We start from the raw sequence: 20464 nt of genomic DNA on the forward strand, positions 1-20464 counted from the left end.
TGACATCGAATCATTTACAGCAACATGAATGGACCTTGATAACATTATACTGAGTGAAATAAGTAAATCAGAAAATACTAAGAACTATATGATTCCATACATAGATGGGACATAAAAATGAGACTCAGAGACATGGACAAGAGTGTGTTTGTTACAGGGCAGGGGAGGTGGAAGGAGAGGGAGGTGGTGGGGGAAGGAGAGGGGCACAAAGAAAACCAGATGGAAGGTGATGGACAACAGTTTGACTTTGGGTGAGGGGTATGCAACATAATCAAATGTCAACATAACCTGGAGATGTTTTCTCTAAACATATGTACCCTGATTTATCAATGTCACCTCATTAAAATTAATAATTAAAGAATCAAAGAAGCCTAAAAGTTGTTCTTGATAAAGAGTATTAAAACTGACACACCTATGAAAAGAGTCACCAAGAAATAAAAGAGCACAAAAAATGTAGATGCTGTAAATTTGAAGACTGAGTGAACTTAACAAATTCCTTGAAGAAATATACTTAGCAAAACTGACTCAAGAAGAAAAGGAAGGAGTCCCACTTTCCAGTGTGATGTAGTGGATTCCAGCAGGCCACTAACACTTCTACTATGATAACTAGAAAAAGAAATCAGATAAATTACAAAACATATTTCTGAAGTTATCACAGAGTTGTAGATGAATTTGATGACAAGGACTGGTTGAACTAAAATTCCAGAGAAGGAAGATGTCTTCCTGGGTAAGCTTTGGGGCACTTGATTATTCTGGGCTGGGGCTGAGAACTAGATCGGGCCTACTGGGAGAAAGAGAAACCAGTGGGACTTTTGACAGTCACATGGGTGGATGTGATGAGTTGGGATCTAAAAGTGCTTAGAATCTTTAACCGTCATGGAAATGCAAAATAAAACTACAAAGAGATAATATCATATCTAGCAGAATGGCTAAAAATAAAGCCTGAGAATACCAAATGTTGGTGATGGGGTAGAGTCAATGGACTGCTCATACACTGCTGGTGGGAATGTAAATTGTTTTAGCCACTTTGGGAAACTATTTGGCAGTTTTAATAAAGCGAAATGGGCCAGTGACAATAGAAAACATAATGTTGGGTTCCATTTATATGATGTTCAAGAACAGACAAAATTAATCTATTATATTAGAATTCAGTGGTTACCTTTTAGCAGGGAGAGATTTTCTGGGGAGTGGCACAAAAACTATGTTGTGAAAATGGATAAAGGAAACCTCATTCAGCATGGAGTTGGGAAGAAGGGAGAGCTCTCCTCCTCCCTGCTTGTCTCAGCAATGGCACCGCCTCCCACTCGCTGCCGATAAGAAACTGCCACACTTTCCCCCTACCAATACGCTCCTGTTAAAACAATCCTCCAAGAACCCCTCTCAAAATGACCTCCCTTTTGTCTCATACTTTTCTATGGTCTGCCATAGTTTGCATGTTCCAAATTGCCATTCCTCTGCTATTCTCAAATAAACTCATTTGCTGCTTCATAACCTTTGTTGTTTAATTTAGAAGATTATTTTATGTCTTTCTCTGGTTAGTGGTTACACTGATGAATACATCAAGTTTCATAAAGCTGTACCCTTAAGATTTGCTCACTTCACATAAATATACTTCATGTAAAAAGCAAGAGATGTCTCCAAAATGCATGATAAAATAAAAAGATGAATAAAATAAAAGAGGTACATGCATAGAAAAAGATAATAGTATGTTTCCCATCAAGGATAATGATTAATTTAATTCTTGGCATTTGAGGTCAGAAAGTTATACTAGAGATTTATTATTTCACCCTCAGATCACAGGATCAGCTTTTAGCTTATATGCCATTGTTGATTCATACTGGTTTCATAGTTGTCCAAAACCTGATCCCACCCTCCTCTAGTAACTCTGCTCTGTGAGTCATTTTTTGTCTGTCCATCTGCTAAGTCTTGTCTACTCCACACCCTGTAAAATCGCCTGTTGCACACACACTATTGTAACATCTAAAGCAGGGCACCCTGATCATTCTGTTGCCGGCTGTGTTCAGGCTACGGAATCTTACCTGGAGTTCTCATGTCTCATCTGTCACCACATTCTACCAGTGTACTTCTCCAGGGGTCTCCCTGACTTCCAGTCACAGTTTTGTAAACTCAGCCCTTGTCCCCTAAGGGATAGCTCAAAAATCAGATTATGAGACAAAGTGTTGAATTAGATGGATTATTTGATTCATGCCTAAACTGTATACCATAGACATGTGAAAACAAAGCCAGGTGATGGGAAACTAGGTCTGAATGTTTGGTTGGGAATGTGAGCAAATAAAGAAATGGCTTTTGACTATTTTATGTATCAGATTATAGATCTTTTCTATTTTTTTTAATTAAATTTATTGAGATTACATTGTAACATCATTGTCTCAGGTACACAGTTCTATAATATATCATCTGTATGTTGCATTGTTTGCTCACAACCCAAAGTCTGGTCTCCTTTTTTTTTTTTTTAATAATTTTATTTTTTTAATGGGGTGACATCAATAAATCAGGATACATATATTCAAAGATAACAAGTCCAGGTTATCTTGTCGTTCAATTATGTTGCATACCCATCACCCAAAGTCAGATTGTCCTCTGTCACCTTCTATCTTGTTTTCTTTGTGCCCCTCCCCCTTTCCCTCTCCCATTCCCCTTTTGTCGCCATATATTTGACTCCTTTTACCCTCTTCATCCTCTACCTGCTTCCTTCCCCTGCGGGAACCACGGTACTGTTGTCTGTGTCTGTTAGCTGTAAGTCTGGATCAAACAGCCTGCACCTTCACACTGCTTCCTCTGAAGCCTTTAGCAGAGTCTTGATAGCTGTGCCTTTCAATAACTTACTTTAAAAAATTATTGAAGGTGTCATTCTAGGAGAATATACACTAGAGGATTGATTGCTAACTAACATCTATGCTTTCCACATTTACATTACTGTTCAGAGGTATTTCACATATTAATGATTCCTTTATATCCTCCCTTGTTCCAAAAACAACTCATAGATAATTCAGAGACTTTCACAGGATCACACAAAGGTGAAAACCCTTGGGAAAAAATCAGGAAAAAAACAATTAAGGGAAGACAGGAAGTGAAGCCATGGAGTCAAGTTAGTGCCTAAAATAACTTTTCAATTTTATATACTTTACTAGAAGTGGCCTAATATTTTGGTTCTGAGCTTCTCAGCAACCAATATATAAAAAAAGGAAACAATTTGTTACATGAGCAAACCCACATACATTTATTAACTATAGGGTTAACTAGAGGGTTTGTCAGCTCTTCTACAGAGTTGAATTTCGGGTCTTATTTAGAAATGTAATTCCCCATCCCCTTGTTCTTGCCTTTGGAGAAAATCAGACAGAAAAACTTAGGCTATCTAACAGGAACCTGTAGCTGTCTAATTATTCAAGGACTTCCTGTAGCAGTTTGCCTGTCTCTCCTTGTCTCTCTGTCTCTCCTTGTCTCTCTGTCTCTGTAGCTGTCATCTGACACTAGTATCTGAGGATCTATCCCGGAGTTCTGTTTTCCAGCAGCTGCTTACTTCTTACAGAAGATGGTGGAAAGTATCTTTGATGAATGAAAAGTACATCTTTAAATTTTAATTTTAATGTCTTTCTGAAGATGCTAATGCCTTGGAGGGTTACATCAATAAAAGTGTGTTTAGTTTACAATCACATCTTGTATGGAATATCATGACTTACTTCTTTTTCCAGCTAATGTAAAGCTGACTCCTGTCACAGCAATGAAGTCTAGAATACCTAGATTCAAATATTATTTTTGGTTCTGGGGAATATTTCAATTTTCAAATTGAAAAGTAAGCTCTTTCCTATTCAACAAAATGCTGCTATAGTAGTAGTAATAAAAATATTAATGATGGATATTGTATTTACCCAGAGTGTCTTGCAAATTCCTTCTACATAAATGAGGAGAAAAGCACGTATTTCAGTGCAGAAAACATGTAACATCTCTGTGCTTTCTTCCTCCTTCGATGACAGGGAAAGACATTTTCCACCTTCCAGTTTTTATGAAAGTCTGTATGTCCTCTGATTTTTCCTGTCAGAGTTCTGACTGGCTCTGAAATGGGCGTGCCGAAACTGGCCTGTGGGGAGAAGGAAGACTAGTCTGCTTTTAGTTTCGTTTTCCTAGATCTGAGTTTACAGAAGTGACCGCTCCTTTGCCTCTAAAATGCCTCCCCCCCTTTTTTCTTTTGTAAGCCATTATTACTCTGCCACCTTCTGGTCTGTTTGGTTAAAACCTGAAAGTTTCAAATCTCTTCTTCCCTTCGGAGTTTGGAGGACTCTTGAGAGCCCTGCTGTCTCGGCTGCAGCCAGAGTCCGGGGCAGTCTGAGTGGGTCCTCTGGCAACACTGGTTCTCATTGCTGTTGGGAGCCTTTGGAGCTTGAGTAGGAAACGGCTCTGCTGCTCTTTCACTGGCCTTCCACCGCGGGCTCACCACCCATCCGTATGTTTTCCTAAAGTGTAAAGGAATGGCTTTCAGAGACTCTTCCTAGTTCTGTAGGGAAGACCAGGGTTAGCCCCCCTTCCCTCAGCCACTTTGCAGGGGGTTGTATTTTTAAGTTCAGTCTCAGGGCCAGGTAGACAAAGAGCCACAAAAATAGTTCTTTAAAAAATTAACAGTAGAAGCTAACACTTACTGTGTGTGTCCTATTAGCTTTTGGTTTCCACATTCCCCTATTGATTCACATAGGTTTTTAGATGGGTTTTAAATACTTATTGGGCACTTACTATGTACCATGCACTGTTAACTTATTTACTCTTTTCAAAAATTCTTTGAGGTAAGTGTTTTCTTTTTTTCTTTTTTTTCCCCCAGAAGTTAGATGCTGGGAGAGTCAGACAGACTAGCGCATGCACCCAACCAAGATGTACCGGGCATGCCCACCAGGGGGCGATGCTCTGCCCATCTGGGGCATTGCTCAGTTGCAGCCAGAGCCATTCTAGCGCCTGAGGCAGAGGCCATGGAGCCACCCTCAGCACATGGGCAACTTTGCTCCAATGGTGCCTTGGCTGCAGGAAGGGAAGAGAGAGAGATAGAGAGGAAGGAGAAGGGGCAGGGTGGAGAAGCAGATGGGCACTTCTCCTGTGCGCCCTGACCAGGAATCAAACCTGGGACTTCCACACGCTGGGCAGACACTCTATGGCTGAGCCAACCAGCCAGTGCCAGTAGGTGCTATTTTTATATCCATTTTACAGCTGAAGAAACTGAGGCACAGAGATGTTAAATGTGTTTCTCCCCCCTCTCTCTATGTATATGTATATATACATTGTTTAAATGTTTACATATGTATATAAATATATATAAATATATATGTACTCATGCATATGTCTGTATTTATTTATGCCCTCTGGTTTTCTCTGTTTTGGAGAACCCTGACTAACACGCCCAGGCTCAGATGGGTTGAGAAAAATTATAACCCACACCCCAGTCTAGATACTGAGCATTTCTGTTATGGCATGTCCCTCCCCAGTTACTCCTATCGTCCTCCGGAGGAAACCACTCTTCTGATTTTTTTTTTTTTTTTTTTTTTTTTTTTTTTTTTTTTTACAGAGACAGAGTGAAAGTCAGAGAGAGGGATAGATAGGGACAGACAGGAATGGAGAGAGATGAGAAGCATCAATCATCAGTTTTTCGTTGTGGCACCTTAGTTGTTCATTGATTGCTTTCTCATATGTGCCTTGACTGTGGGGCTACAGCAGACCGAGTAACCCCTTGCTCGAGCCAGCAACCTTGGGTCCAAGCTGGTGAGCTTTGCTCAAACCAGATGAGCCTGCGCTCAAACTGGCGACCTCGGGGTCTCGAACATGGGTCCTCCGCATCCCAGTCCGACGCTCTATCCACTGCGCCACTGCCTGGTCAGGCTCTTCTGATTTTTTTTGCACCCTAGATTAGTGTTACGTGCTCCAGGTGTTCATATATGTGGAATCATATAGTATATTCTCTTCTGGGACTGGCTTCTTTTATTCAACCTAATGTAATTGAGATTGAGCCTAATGTGTTTGTTCTTTATTTTTTTATTTTTAAAACATGTTTTGTTAGTATAACAATTTATTTATCCAATTTCCTTTAAATAGACATCCGAGTTATTTCAGTCTTTGGAAGTTATGCCTAAGGCTGCTATGATGATTTTTGTACACGTCTTTTGTGGACCTGTATCTTTATGTCTTTTTGGTAAACATCTTGTCATGGAATTGCTTGATCAAATAGGTGTATGTTTCACTTTGTAAAAAATTTTATTTTAATCTATCGGGTGTACATAGATTCTAGTGTCCCCCCGAATACCTCCTCCCCTCCCCCGTGATTCCCACCACATCCCCTTTACCCTACTCCTCGCAATGCCTTCCCCGGATTTTGCTTTTCTGCTCTCATCACATCCTATCATCCCCTTTCCCTCTGTCCACTTTCCCTCTGGACCCTTTGATCCTGCCTCTCTCTCTATGCTGTTCCTCAGTTCATAATGTTCATTGGATTCCTCAAATGTTTGAAGTCATACGGTATTTTCCTTTCTCTTCCTAGCTTATTTCACTTAACATAATAGTTTCCAGGTCCATCCATGTTGTTGCAAAAAAGTATGATTTCCTTTTTTTTATGGCTCCATAGTATTCCATAGTATATATGTACCCCACTTTTTAATCCACTCGTTCACTGACGGACACTTGAACTGTTTCCAGATCTTGGCTATTGTAAACAATGCTGCCATAAACATGGGGGTGCATTTCTCCTTTTGAATAATTGATGTAGTGTTCCTGGGATATATTTCTAAAAGTGGGATGGCTGGGTCAAAAGGCAGTTCCATTTTTAATTTTTTGAGGAATATCCATACTTTTTTCCACAGTGGCTGCACCAGTCCATATCCCCACCAGCAGTGCAGGAGGGTTCCCTTTTCTCCACATCCTCGCCAGCACTTATTCTGTGTTGTTTTATTGATGAGCGCCATTCTGACTGGTGTGAGGTGATATCTCATTGTGGTTTTAATTTGCATTTCTCTAATGCTTAGTGATGTTGAGCATTTTTTCATCTGCCTGTTGGCTATCAGTATGTCCTCTTTGGAGAAGTGTCTATTCATCTCTTTTGTCCATTTTTTGATTGGACTGTTTATCTTCCTGGTGTTGAGTTTTACAAGTTATTCATAAATTTTGGTTACTAACCCCTTATCAGACATATTGTCAAATATGTTCTTCCATTGTGTTGTTTGCCTTTTTATTTTGTTCATATTGTCTTTAGCTGTGCAAAAGCTTTTTAGTTTGATATAGTCCCATTTGTTTATCCTGTCCTTTATTTCCCTTGCCCATGGAAATAAATCAGCAAATATATTGCTGCAAGTGATGTTGGAGAGCTTATTACCTGTTTTCCTCTGGAATGCTTATGGTTTCATAGCTTACATTTAAGCCTTTTATCCATTTTTAGTTTATTTTTGTGAATGGTGTAGGATGGTGGTCTAGTTTCATTTTTTTGCAGGTAGATGTCCAATTATCCCAACACCATTTGTAAAAGAAGCTGTCTTTACTCCATTGTATGCTATTACCACCTTTGTCAAATATCAGTTGTCCATAAAGGTATGGGTTTATTTCTGGGTTCTCTGTTCTGTTCCATTGATCTATATGCCTGTTCTTATGCCAGTACCAAGCTGTTTGAGTACGATGGCCTTATAGTATAACTTGATATTAGGAAGTGTGATACCACCCACTTTATTATTATTTTTCAAGTTTGCTGAGGCTATTCGTGTTCTTTTTTGGTTCCATATGAATTTTTGGAATATTTGTTCTATATTTTTGAAGTATGTCATTGATATTTCAATTGGTATTGCATTGAATTTATAAATTGCTTTGGGTAATATGGACATTTTAATGATGTTTATTCTTCCTAACCATGAACACGGTATATGCTTCTACTTGTTTGTATCTTCCTTGATTTCTTTTATCAATGTTTTATAATTTTTCGAGTATAAGTCTTTAATCTCCTTGGTTAAATTTACTCCTAGGTACTTTATTTTTTTGGTTGCAATAGTGAAAGGGATTGTTTCCTTAATTTCTCTTTCAGACAGATCATTGTTGGTGTCTAAAAATGCCTCTGATTTCTTAGTATTAATTTTATATCCTGACACCTTGCTGAATTCATTTATCAGGTCCAGTAGTTTTTTGACTGTGAGTTTAGTGTTTTCTGTGTACAGTATCATATCATCAGCAAATAATGATAGTTTTACTTCTTCTTTTCCAATTTAGATGCCTTTTATTTCTTCTTCTTGCCTGATTGCTGTGGCTAGTACTTCCAGAACTATGTTGAATAAAAGTGGTAAAAGGGGGCACCCCTGCCTTGTTCCTGATCTTAAGGGGATTGCTTTTAATTTTTGCCCATTGAGTATGATGTTGGCTGTGGGTCTGTTGTAGATGGCCTTTATCATGTTCAGGTATGTTCCCTGTATTTCCACTTTGCTGAGAGTTTTGATCATAAATGGGTGCTGGATTTGATTAAATGCTTTTTCTGCATCTGTTGATATTATCATGTGGTTTTTCTCCTTCCTTTTGTTTATGTGATGAATCACATTGTTTGATTTACGAATGTTGTACCATCCTTGCCTCTCCAGAATAAATCCCACTTGATCATGATATGTGATTTATTTTCATGTACTACTGTATTCGGTTCGCTAATATGTATTTTGTTGAGAATTTTAGCATACACATACATCAGGGATATTGGCCTATAGTTTTCTTTCTTTGTGTTGTCTTTGCCTGGTTTTGGAATTAGAATTATGCTTGCCTCATGAAAGGAGCTTGGAAGTTTTCCCTCCTCTAGAATTTTTTGACATAGCTTGAGAAGGATAGGAGTTAGTTCTTCTTTGAATATTTGGTAGAATTTGCCTGTGAAGCCATCTGGCCCAGGGCTTTTGTTTGTTGGCAGTTTTTTTTTTTTTAATTTAATTTTTTTAATGGGGTGACATCAATAAATCAGGATACATATATTCAAAGATAACAAGTCCAGGTTATCTTGTCGTTCAGTTATGTTGCATACCCATCACCCAAAGTCAGATTGTCCTCTGTCACCTTCTATCTTGTTTTCTTTGTGCCCCTCCCCCTCCCCCTTTCCCTCTCCCATTTCCCCCTCCCCCCCCCGTAACCACCACACTCTTATCAATGCCTCTTAGTTTCACTTTTATGTCCCACCAACGTATGGAATAATGCAGTTCCTGTTTTTTTCTGATTTACTTATTTCGCTTCGTATCATGTTATCAAAATCCCACCATTTTGCTGTAAATGTTCCGATGTCATCATTTCTTATGGCTGAGTAGTATTCCATAGTGTATATGTGCCACATCTTCTTTATCCAGTCATCTATTGACGGGCTTTTTGGTTGTTTCCATGTCCTGGCCACTGTGAACAATGCTGCAATAAACATGGGGCTGCATGTGTCTTTACGTATCAATGTTTCTGAGTTTTTGGGATATATACCCAGTAGAGGGATTGCTGGGTCATAAGGTAGTTCTATTTTCAGTTTTTTGAGGAACCACCATACTTTCTTCCATAATGGTTGTACTACTTTACATTCCCACCAACAGTGTATGAGGGTTCCTTTTTCTCCACAGCCTCTCCAACATTTCCTATTACCTGTCTTGCTAATAATAGCTAATGGAACAGGTGTGAGTTGGTATCTCATTGCCGTTTTGATTTGCATTTCTCTAATAGCTAAAGAAGATGAGCATCTTTTCATATATCTGTTGGCCATTTGTATTTCTTCCTGGGAGAAGTGTCTGTTCATATCCTCTTCCCATTTTTTTATGGGATTGTTTGTTTGTTTGTTGTTGAGTTTTATGAGTTCTTTGTATATTTTGGATATTAGGCCCTTATCTGAGCTGTTGTTTGAAAATATCATTTCCCATTTAGTTGGCTTTCTGTTTATTTTGCTATCAGTTACTCTTGCTGAGCAAAAACTTCTTAGTCTGATGTAGTCCCATTCATTAATTTTTGCCTTCACTTCTCTTGCCTGTGGAGTCAAATTCATAAAATGCTCTTTAAAACCCAGGTCCATGAGTTGAGTACCTATGTCTTCTTCTATGTACTTAATTGTTTCAGGTCTTATGTTTAGATCTTTGATCCATTTTGAGTTAATTTTTGTACAGGGGGAGAGACTGTAGTCCAGTTTCATTCTTATGCATGTGGCTTTCCAGTTTTCCCAACACCATTTATTGAAGAGGCTTTCATTTCTCCATTGTGTGTTGTTGGCCCCTTTATCAAAAATTATTTGACTATATATATGTGGTTTTATTTCTGGACTTTCTATTCTGTTCCATTGGTCTGAGTGTCTATTTTTCTGCCAATCCCATGCTGTTTTGATTGTCGTGGCCCTATAATAGAGTTTGAAGTCAGGTATTGTAATGCCCCCAGCTTCATTCTTTTTCTTTAGGATTGCTTTGGCTATTCGGGGTTTTTTATAGTTCCATATAAATCTGATGATTTTTTGCTCTATTTCTTTAAAAAACGTCATTGAAAGTTTGGTGGGAATTGCATTAAATTTGTATATTGCTTTGGGTAATATAACCATCTTGATTATATTTATTCTTCCTAGCCAAGAACAAGGTATATTCTAACATCTCATTATATCTTTTTTGATTTCCCTTAACAATGGTTTATAGTTTTCATTATATAAGTCCTTTACATTCTTTGTTATGTTTATCCCTAAGTATTTTATTTTTTTTGTTGCAATCGTGAAGGGGATTATTCTTTTTAGTTCATTCTCAATTGTTTCATTGTTGGCATATAGAAAGGCTATTGACTTCTGTATGTTAATTTTGTATCCTGCGACCTTACTGTATTGGCTTATTGTTTCTAGTAGTCTTTTTGTGGATTCTTTGGGGTTTTCGATGTATAGGATCATATCATCTGCAAAAAGTGATACCTTTACTTCTTCTTTTCTGATATAGATGCCTTTTATTTCTTTGTCTTGTCTGATTGCTCTGGCTAGAACCTCTAGTACCACATTAAATAAGAGTGGAGAGAGTGGACAACCCTGTCTTGTTCCTGATTTAAGGGGGAAAGCCTTCAGTTTAGTGCCATTTAATATGATGTTAGCTGATGGTTTATCATATATGGCCTTTATCATGTTGAGATATTTTCCTTCTATACCCATTTTGTTGAGAGTCTTAAACATAAAATTGTGTTGTATTTTATCAAAAGCCTTTTCTGCGTCTATTGATAAGATCATATGGTTTTTGTTCTTTGTTTTGTTGATATGGTGTATTACGTTAACCGTTTTACGTATGTTGAACCATCCTTGAGATTCTGGGATGAATCCCACTTGATCATGATGTATTATTTTTTTAATATGTTGTTGTATTCGATTTGCTAGTATTTTGTTTAGTATTTTAGCATCTGTATTCATTAGAGATATTGGTCTGTAGTTTTCTTTTTTTGTGCCATCCTTGCCTGGTTTTGGTATGAGGGTTATGTTGGCCTCATAAAATGTGTTTGGAAGTATTGCTTCTTCTTCAATTTTTTAGAAGACTTTGAGTAGAATAGGAACCAAGTCTTCTTTGAATGTTTGATAAAATTCGCTGGTATAGCCGTAAGGGCCTGGGCTTTTATTTTTGGGGAGGTTTTTAATGGTTTTTTCTATTTCTTCTCTACTGATAGGTCTGTTTAGGCTTTCTGCTTCTTCTTGACTCAGTCTAGGAAGGTTGTATTGTTCTAGGAATTTATCCATTTCTTCTAGGTTGTTGAATTTAGTGGCATAAAGTTGTTCATAGTATTCTACAATAATTCTTTGTATATCTATGGTGTCCGTGGTGATTTCTCCTCTTTCATTTTGGATTTTGTTTATATGAGTTCTTTCTCTTTTTTCCTTGGTAAGTCTTGCCAAGGGTTTGTCAATTTTGTTGATCTTTTCAAAGAACCAGCTCCTTGTTCTATTAATTTTTTCTATTCTCTAATTCATTTATTTCTGCTCTGATTTTTATTATCTCCTTTCTTCGGCTGGTTTTGGGTTTTCTTTGTTCTTCTTTTTCTAGTTCCTTAAGGTGGGAAGTTAAGTGGTTCACTTGGTCTCTCTCTTGTTTGTTCATATATGCCTGAAGTAATATGAACTTCCCTCTTATCACTGCTTTTGCTGCATCCCATAGATTCTGATATGTCGTATTGTCATTTTCATTAGTCTGTATATATCTTTTGATCTCTGCACTTATTTCTTCTTTGACCCATTCATTTTTTAAAAGTATGTTGTTTAGTTTCCACATTTTTGTGGGATTTTTTTCCTCTTTTTTGCAGTTGAATTCTAGTTTCAAGGCTTTATGATCAGAAAATATGCTTGGCACAACTTCAATTTTTCTGAATTTGCTTATGTTGTTTTTGTGGCCCAACATATGGTCAATTCTTGAGAATGATCCATGTACACTGGAGAAAAATGTATACTCAGTCACTTTGGGATGAAATTTCCTGTAGATGTCTATCATATCCAGGTGCTCTAGTGTTTTGTTTAAGGCCACTATGTCTTTGTTGATTCTCTGTTTGGATGACCGATCTAGAGCCGTCAGTGGTGTATTGAGCTCTCCAAGTATGATTGTATTTTTGTCAGTTTTTGTTTTAAGATCAATAAGTAGCTGTCTTATATATTTTGGTGCTCCTTGGTTTGGTGCATATATATTAAGAATTGTTATGTCTTCTTGATTCAGTGTCCCCTTAGCCATTATGAAATGGCCATTTTTGTCACTGAGTACTTTTCCTGTCATGTAGTCAGCATTATCCAATATGAGTATTGCTACACCTGCTTTTTTTTGGATGTTATTTGCTTGGAGTATTGTTTTCCAGCCTTTCACTTTGAATTTGTTTTTATCCTTGTTACTTAGATGAGTTTCCTGTAGGCAGCATACAGTTGGATTTTCTTTTTTAATCCATTCTGCTACTCTGTGCCTTTTTATTGGTGAGTTTAATCCGTTTACATTTAGTGTAATTATTGACACTTGTGAGTTCCCTATTGCCATTTTATATCTTGCTTTCTGTTAGTTTTGTGTCTTGTTTGATCCTTCTCTTTCGTTTTTTTATCTTTTGTTTTTATTTGGTTATATTCCATACATCTTTCCTCTGTTGCTATCTCTTTTATCTCATGTGCTTCTGTGGTGGTTTTTTCAATGGTGGTTACCTTTGAGTAATGAAAAGGGTCCCTACCCTGTTCATTGTAGCGAACTATTTTGTGAGTACTTTTGCACTCCATCGTCCTTTGCTACTGTTAATCTCCATCTTCTTCCCCCCTTTCTTTTTGTTGTTGTCACAGTTTAAATTTGGTTTTATTGTGTTCTTCTTAGAGCTTTTACTTGTGGCTCTGTGTTTTTTTTGTTCTTGGTATCTGATTGGAGAACCCCCTTTAGTAATTCCTGGAGTGGGGGTTTTCTGATGATAAATTCCCTCATCTTTTCTGTATCTGTGAATGTTTTTATTTCTCCTTCATATTTGAAGGATAGCTTTGATGGGTATAGTATTCGTGGCTGAAAGTTCCTCTCTTTCAGGACTTTAAATATTGGGGTCCACTCTCTTCTAGCTTGTAGAGTTTCTGCTGAGAAATCTGATGATAATCTAATGGGCCTTCCTTTATATGTTGTATTCTTCTTTTCCCTGGCTGCCTTGAGAATTTTTTCTTTGCTGTTGGTTTGTGTCAATTTCATTATGATATGCCTTGGAGTAGGTTTGTTGGGGTTAAGAGAACTCGGAGTTCTGTTTGCTTCTTGAACTTGAGGCTTTAGTTCTTTCCACAGGCTTGGGAAGTTCTCATCTATTATTTGTTTGAGTATGTTCTCCATTCCATTTTCTCTCTCTTCTCCCTCTGATATACTTATTATTCTTATGTTATTCTTTTTGATGGAGTCAGATAATTCTTGTAGGGCTATCTCATTTTTTTAAATTTTTGAGTCTCTTTCTTCTTCTCTCTGTTGTGCCTCAAGTTGCTTGTCTTCTATTTCACTAATCCTCTCTTCTATCTGACCTGTTCTATTAGCTAAGCTTGTTACTTCGTTTTTCAGCTCGTGAATTGAGTTTTTCATCTCTGTTTGATTTGTTTTTATAGTTTCAATTTCCTTGGACATATATTCTTTGTGTTCATTGAGTTGTTTTCTGAGCTCCCTAAATTGCCTTTCTGTGTTTTCTTTTATATCTCGGAGGATTTTTAGGATTTCTATCTTGAATTCTCTGTCGTTTAACTCCAAGGTTTCGAATATATTAAATTTTTTCTCCATAGATTTTTCCTCATCTAGCTGTGTTACCTCTCTTTCTTTTGTATCCATGATATTCGATTTTCTCTTCCTTAATGGCATCTGAGGGTGGTTTTGTTGATAGTATTAATGAGATTTAATAAAGAATAAAAAGTTAAAAAAAATAAAAATAAAAAAAATCGAAAAGAGTTGTTTTTTTTTAAAAAAAAATTAATAATGAAATAAAGAAAAATAAAATAAAAATTAAAAAAAAGGAAATTATTCCCCCCCCTCCTTTTTTCCTCTCCTCTCCTCTCCCCTCTTTCTTGAGAAAATCTTGTGGTGAACTGTGAATTATAACAAACAATGCCTGTGATGGAGGACCTGAATTGGGGAAAAGTAATAAAGGGGCAAAAAAAAGAAGAAAAAAAGAAAAAAAAAGAAAGAATAAAAGAAGGGGGTATGGACCCACAAAAAGCAAATAAGGAAAAAAATTGGGTCAAGAATAAAATGATTTGCTTTTAGGTGTTGGTTGTCTAAGAGTTATGATGAGAGGAATAAGAGGAAAACAGAAAAATGGGGGGACAAATTAAAAAATTACTATTGTATTTAGTGGAACAAGAACTAGATAAAATGGAGAGCCAGGGATGGAAGCACTGCTAGTGAGTTAAAAAGTTGAAGTAAAAAACCCCCAAAATGCTACAAACATAAGTTTTAGTCCCAGATAAGATAATTTGTTTGTTATTGAGGTTTGAATGAGAGGAGATGTAAAGGAGAAAGGAAGAAACTAATATAGAGGGAGAAAAGAAAGAGAGAGAGAGAAAAAAAGAGGGAACCACTAAAAGAAGAAAAAAGAAAGGAGAGAGAGAGAGAGAGAGAGAGAGTTAAGGGTTTTGGAGTGCAACCCTCATAGAGAGAAAGGAAGAGGAGAGAAAAGATAATGGGAGATGTAACACTTATGGGTAGTGTAGTTCAAGGAGAGGAGAGAGTAAGACCGGCAGAGAGTTAATCGGCCAAATTGGGGGAGGAAAAAAAGTATCAAGAATGAAGATAAGAGAAACAAACGAACAAATATAATAAAATGGGATAGGTTATAAAGTCTGCATATTATTCTTGATTTTGAGAGGTTATCTTCTTGCTTTTTCTTTTCTCTCCCTCTTCCTGGTCGGTGACTCTGTACCCTGGGTTATGCCCCTTTGGTACACTCAGGTAGAGGTTTGCAGTTGATAAGTCTCTATGGCAATGTCATGTATTGTGCTTTAGTCTCGTTGGCAGTCGAGGCTCATTAGCATTTATAGGCTCCGACAGTGAGAGAGTCCGTGTTCCTGGAGCCTTTCTCCTAGTCTTTCCTTCCTCAATTAGTAGCCTGATAATCCAGGTATGGGGTTGCTGCTGCGTCTGCCTGGATAGTAAGAGGCTCAAAGAGCTGGCAACTCCCCACTCTATTTCCACTCAGCACAGGGCTCTGGGTAAGGCTCAGTCAGTCAGAGCTGCTGGCATAATCAGGCGGGCTTTCCGCCCACTCAAAGACCTCTGGCTCTGCCACTCTGTCCGGTAACACAGGCAGGCGCCCACTTCCGGGGCGCTTGGAGGAAACTCTCACTCACTGTCTGCGCGCACCGACCAGGATATCCGGCCAGCAGTCTCACGCTCTGAGTGAAACCCCCAACCACATGGAAAAGTTGCAGTGTTGGAATTGGCTCTCGCTCCGTCCCCGTGAGTGGCTTTTGCAAGGCGCTGGGGCAGCCCGGGATTCCGCTTTGGCCCACAGAAAGGCCCCTGACTCTGCCCCTTTGTGCGATAACATGGGCGCGCACTGCCGAGTCACTCGGAGGAATCTCTCACTCCCTATCTGTGCGCACAGACCAGGATATGAGGCCAGCCGCGTTTCCCTCTGAGTGAAACCCCCACCAGCACGGAAAATTTCCACCGTTGGAATTAGTTCTCGCTCCCTCCCGTGCGTGGGTTTCCCAGGGCGCTGGGGCTGCCCAGAGAGTCTGCTTTTGGCCCACAGAAAGGCCTCTGACTCTGCCTCTCTGTGGGGTAACACGGGCACCCACTCCCGGGGCTTAGGAAGATATCTCTGGCCCACTAACTGCGCACCGACCAGGAGATTGGGTAAAATGGCTTCCCCGCTTGTCTTTCTTTGTCTGGGTTTGGCGCGAGTGTTAGCTTGTATTGCCCGGGTTGCCACAGGATCAGTTTTTCCTCGGCTTGGATCTCCGTTCCACAGCCTCGTTCGGCCGTTTGTGCCGCGGCCTGGATGTATTCACCCCCTTTGCCCGCCTCAGTTTCTATATTCACAGTTACCAGAGAAAGCCGCCCTGTTTAGGTTAGTGAGGAAGGCGGAGCATTTCTTACTCCCTATTTCCTTCGGGGTTTGGTTATATATTTAGCCAATTTTTCACTCGACCATACCTTCGGGTGTATTGCGAAGCATCTGGAGGCTCCAAGTATAGGTTTTTCTGTTTCTGGTTGAACATCTTGTTGAGTTTTGGGGGAGATTTATCGATATCACTTCCTACCCCACCATTACTCTGATGTCATCATTGTTGGTAGTTTTTTGATAACTGTTTTTATCTCATTTGTTGTAATCGGTCTGTTTAGGTTTCCTGATTCTTCCAGATTGATTTTTTGAAAGATTATATTTTTCAAGGAATTTGTCCATTTTACCTAGGTTGTCTAATTTTTTGGCATATGGTTCTTCAAAGTATTTTCTTACAGTCCTTTGTATTTCTGCTGTGTCAGTTGTTACCTTCTCCACTCTCATTTCTAACTTTATTTATTTGAGTCCTCTCTCTTTTTTTCTTGGTGAGTCTGGCTAAGGGTTCATTGATCTTGTTTACCTTTTCAAAGAACCAGGTCTTGGTTTCATTGGTCCTCTGTATTGTTTTTTTTTTTTTAACCTCTATGTCATTTATTTCTGCTCTGATCTTTATTATTTTCTTCTACTTCCTCTGGGCTTTACTTGCTGCTCTTTTTCTGGGTATTTTAGTTGCAGGGTTAAGTTGTTTATTTGAGCTTTTTCTAGCTTCTTAAGGTATTCCCTCTCAGGACTGCTTTTGCTGTGTCCCATAGATTTTGAGTTGTTGTATGCACATTTTCATTTGTTTTAAGGAAATTTTTTATTTCTTTTTTGATCTCATTGTTGACCCATTCGTTATTTAATAACTTGCTGTTTAGTTTCCAAGTATTTGAGTGTTTTTCAGTTTTTCTATTGTAGTTGATTTCTAGTTTCATGCCATTGTGGTCAGAGAAGATGCTTGATATGATTTCAATCTTCTTAAATTTTTTGAGACTCATTTTATGCCCTAATATATGGTCTATCCTAGAGAATGTACCATGAGCACTTGAAAAGAATGTATATTCTACTGCTTTAGGGTGAAAGGTTCCAATGATATCTATTAAATTCAGTTGATCTAAAGTGTCCAGTAATTTTGCTGTTTCTTTGTCTTGAGGATCTATCCCAGGGGTAGTCAACCATTTTATAACTACCACCCACTTTTGTATCTCTGTTAGTAATAAAATTTTCTAACTGCCCACCGATTCCATAGTAATGTTGATTTATAAAGTAGGGAAGTAACTTTACTTTATAAAATTTATAAAGCAGAGTTACAGCAAGTTAAAGCATATAATAATAATTACTTACCAAGTACTTTATGTCAGATTTTCGCTGTTTGGCAGAATAAATCTTTATAAAACAACTTACTATAGTTTAATCTATCATTTTATTTATACTTGGTTGCTCCACTAGTGCCCACCATGAAAGCTGGAATGCTCACTAGCGGGCGGTAGTGACAAGGTTGACTACCACTGATCTATCCAGTGATATTAGTAGGGTATTGAAATCTCCTACTATTATAGTATTGCTGTTGATCTCACCCTTTATATCCATCAAAGTCTGCTTTATATATTTAGGTGCTCCTATATTAGGTGCATAGATATTTATAATGGTTATCTTTTCCTGTTGGATTGTTCCCTTTATCATTATGTAGTGACCTTCTTTATCCCTCTTTTACTATAGTCTTTGTTTTAAAGTCTATTTTGTCTGATATAAGTATTGCTACCCCAGCTTTTTATTTTCATTTCCATTTGCATGAAATATTTTTTTCTATTCTTTTACTTTCAGTCTATATGTATCTTTTGTTTTGAGGTGGGTCTCTTGTAGACAGCATATGTACAGGTCCTGTTTTCTTATTCATTCAGATACCCTATGTCTTTTGATTTGAGCATTTAATGCATTTACATTTAAGGTTATTATTGATATGTAGTTGTTTATTGCCATTTTAAAAATCTACATTCCTCTTTTACTAGATTTTCCCCCCTTTTGTTTTGTCTACAGCAAGCCCCTTAATATTTCTTGCAGCATTGGTTTGGTTGTGATGAATTCCTTGGTTTTTTAAATTTTTGTTTGTTTTTTTTTTGTCTGGGAAGCATTTTATTTCTCTTTCAATCTTAAATGATAGCCTTGCTGGATAAAGAAATCTTGGTTGTAGGTTCTTGTTCTGCATAACTTTGAATATTTCTTGCCATTCCCTTCCGGTCTCAAGTGTTTCTGTTGATAAGTCGGATGTCATCCTTATGTAGGTTCCTTTGTAGGTGATTGTTTTTCTCTTGCAGCTTTTAGTATTCTTTCTTTATCTCTTAGCTTTGGTATTTTGATTATGATGTGTCTTTGTGTGGGTCTCTTGTGTCCTTTTTTTTTTTTGTATTTTTCTGAAGCTGGAAACGGGGAGAGACAGTCAGACAGACTCCCACATGTGCCCGACCGGGATCCACCCGACTCTGCCCACCAGGGGGTGATGCTCTGCCCCTCTGGGGCGTCGCTCTGCTGTGACCAGAGCCACTCTAGCGTCTGGGGCAGAGGCCAAGGAGCCATCCCCAGCGCCCGAGCCATCTTTGCTCCAATGGAGCCTTGGCTGCGGGAGGGGAAGAGAGAGACAGAGAGGAAGGAGGGGGCGGGGATGGAGAAGCAAATGGGCGCTTCTCCTGTGTGCCCTGGCCGGGAATCGAACCCGGGTCCCCCGCACGCCAGGCCGACACTCTACCGCTGAGCCAACCGGCCAGGGCCTGTCCTTTTTAAATGGGATTATCTCTGCTTCTTGAACCTGTGTGACTCTTTCCTGCATCAATTTAGGGAAATATTCAGCTATAATTTCTTCAATCAGGTTCTCTATCCCTTGTTCTTTCTCTTCTCCTTCAAGAACTGCTATTATGTGGATATTGTTTCTCTTCATGTTGTCACAGAGCTCTTAGAATTTCCTCAGATTTCGCTGTTCTGCTTCCGTGCTTTTGCTTATCTTGTCCTTTAGGTTGCTGATTTGATCCTCTCCTTCATCCAGCCTGCTTTTAATTCCTTCTAGTGTAGTCTTCATTTCTGATAATGTTTTTGTCATTTCTGTCTGGTTCGTTTTTATGATTTTCATGTCCTTTTTGATGTTTGTTATCTCTTAGTTTAGGTGTTCATTATGTCCATCTATTGTTGCTCTAAGATCTTTGAGCATCCTAACAATCATTATTTTAAACTCTGCATCTGGTAATTTGGTTATTTCTATCTCACTCAGTTCTTTTTCTGGGCATTTCTCTTGTTGATTTATTTGGATTGCATTTCTTTGTCTTCCCATTTTGTCTGTGTATACACTCTTCGGGTGTGTTGTTTGTGTAGCTAGCTGAATCTAGGGTTGGTATTGTCTGCCTCCAATTTTCAGTTGTGTTGTTTCTAGGTCTTTTTGGGTTGGCATTAGCTGTTGTTTGTAATCTGCTGTGGACTGCTATCTGCTATCACTGTTCTTTTTGCCATTTGTGTCAGTGTTTTCTATGTCTTAGCTGGGTCAGGTGTGAGGAGCCCTTCCTTACGCTACCACTCTAGCAAAGTTTGTTATTTCCTGAACCAATGCTCTTCATATCTGGCTGCTGGATGTGCCTGCCCTGGACCTCCCTGGCCAGAGCCTGGCGCAGATCAGTGGGAGTCACTGCCAATGACTGGCTCTTATCAACCTTTTTGGAGCTACAGGTGATCCAGATCTTGTGGCTGCCTCTGCTGGGCCCAGGTGCCATTATAAATATCAGCTGCACTCCTAGGCTAGCTTTTATCTACTCTTGGCCTGGGGGAAGTTCCTTTGAAAGCTCAAGTTCCACTGAGATCTGTTTTCTGCTGCCTCTTATTGCTGGCTACTTTTTGGGCTCAGTACTGTAATTCAGAGATTAGGTATGGTATTGGATGTGGCTTGTCCCTTAGCCTCGGATGTTTTTCTATCCAGACTTTTTACTTATTTTATTTT

Source organism: Saccopteryx bilineata, chromosome 7 (genome assembly GCF_036850765.1).
Source record: "Saccopteryx bilineata isolate mSacBil1 chromosome 7, mSacBil1_pri_phased_curated, whole genome shotgun sequence".
Classification (NCBI taxonomy): Eukaryota; Metazoa; Chordata; class Mammalia; order Chiroptera; family Emballonuridae; genus Saccopteryx; species Saccopteryx bilineata.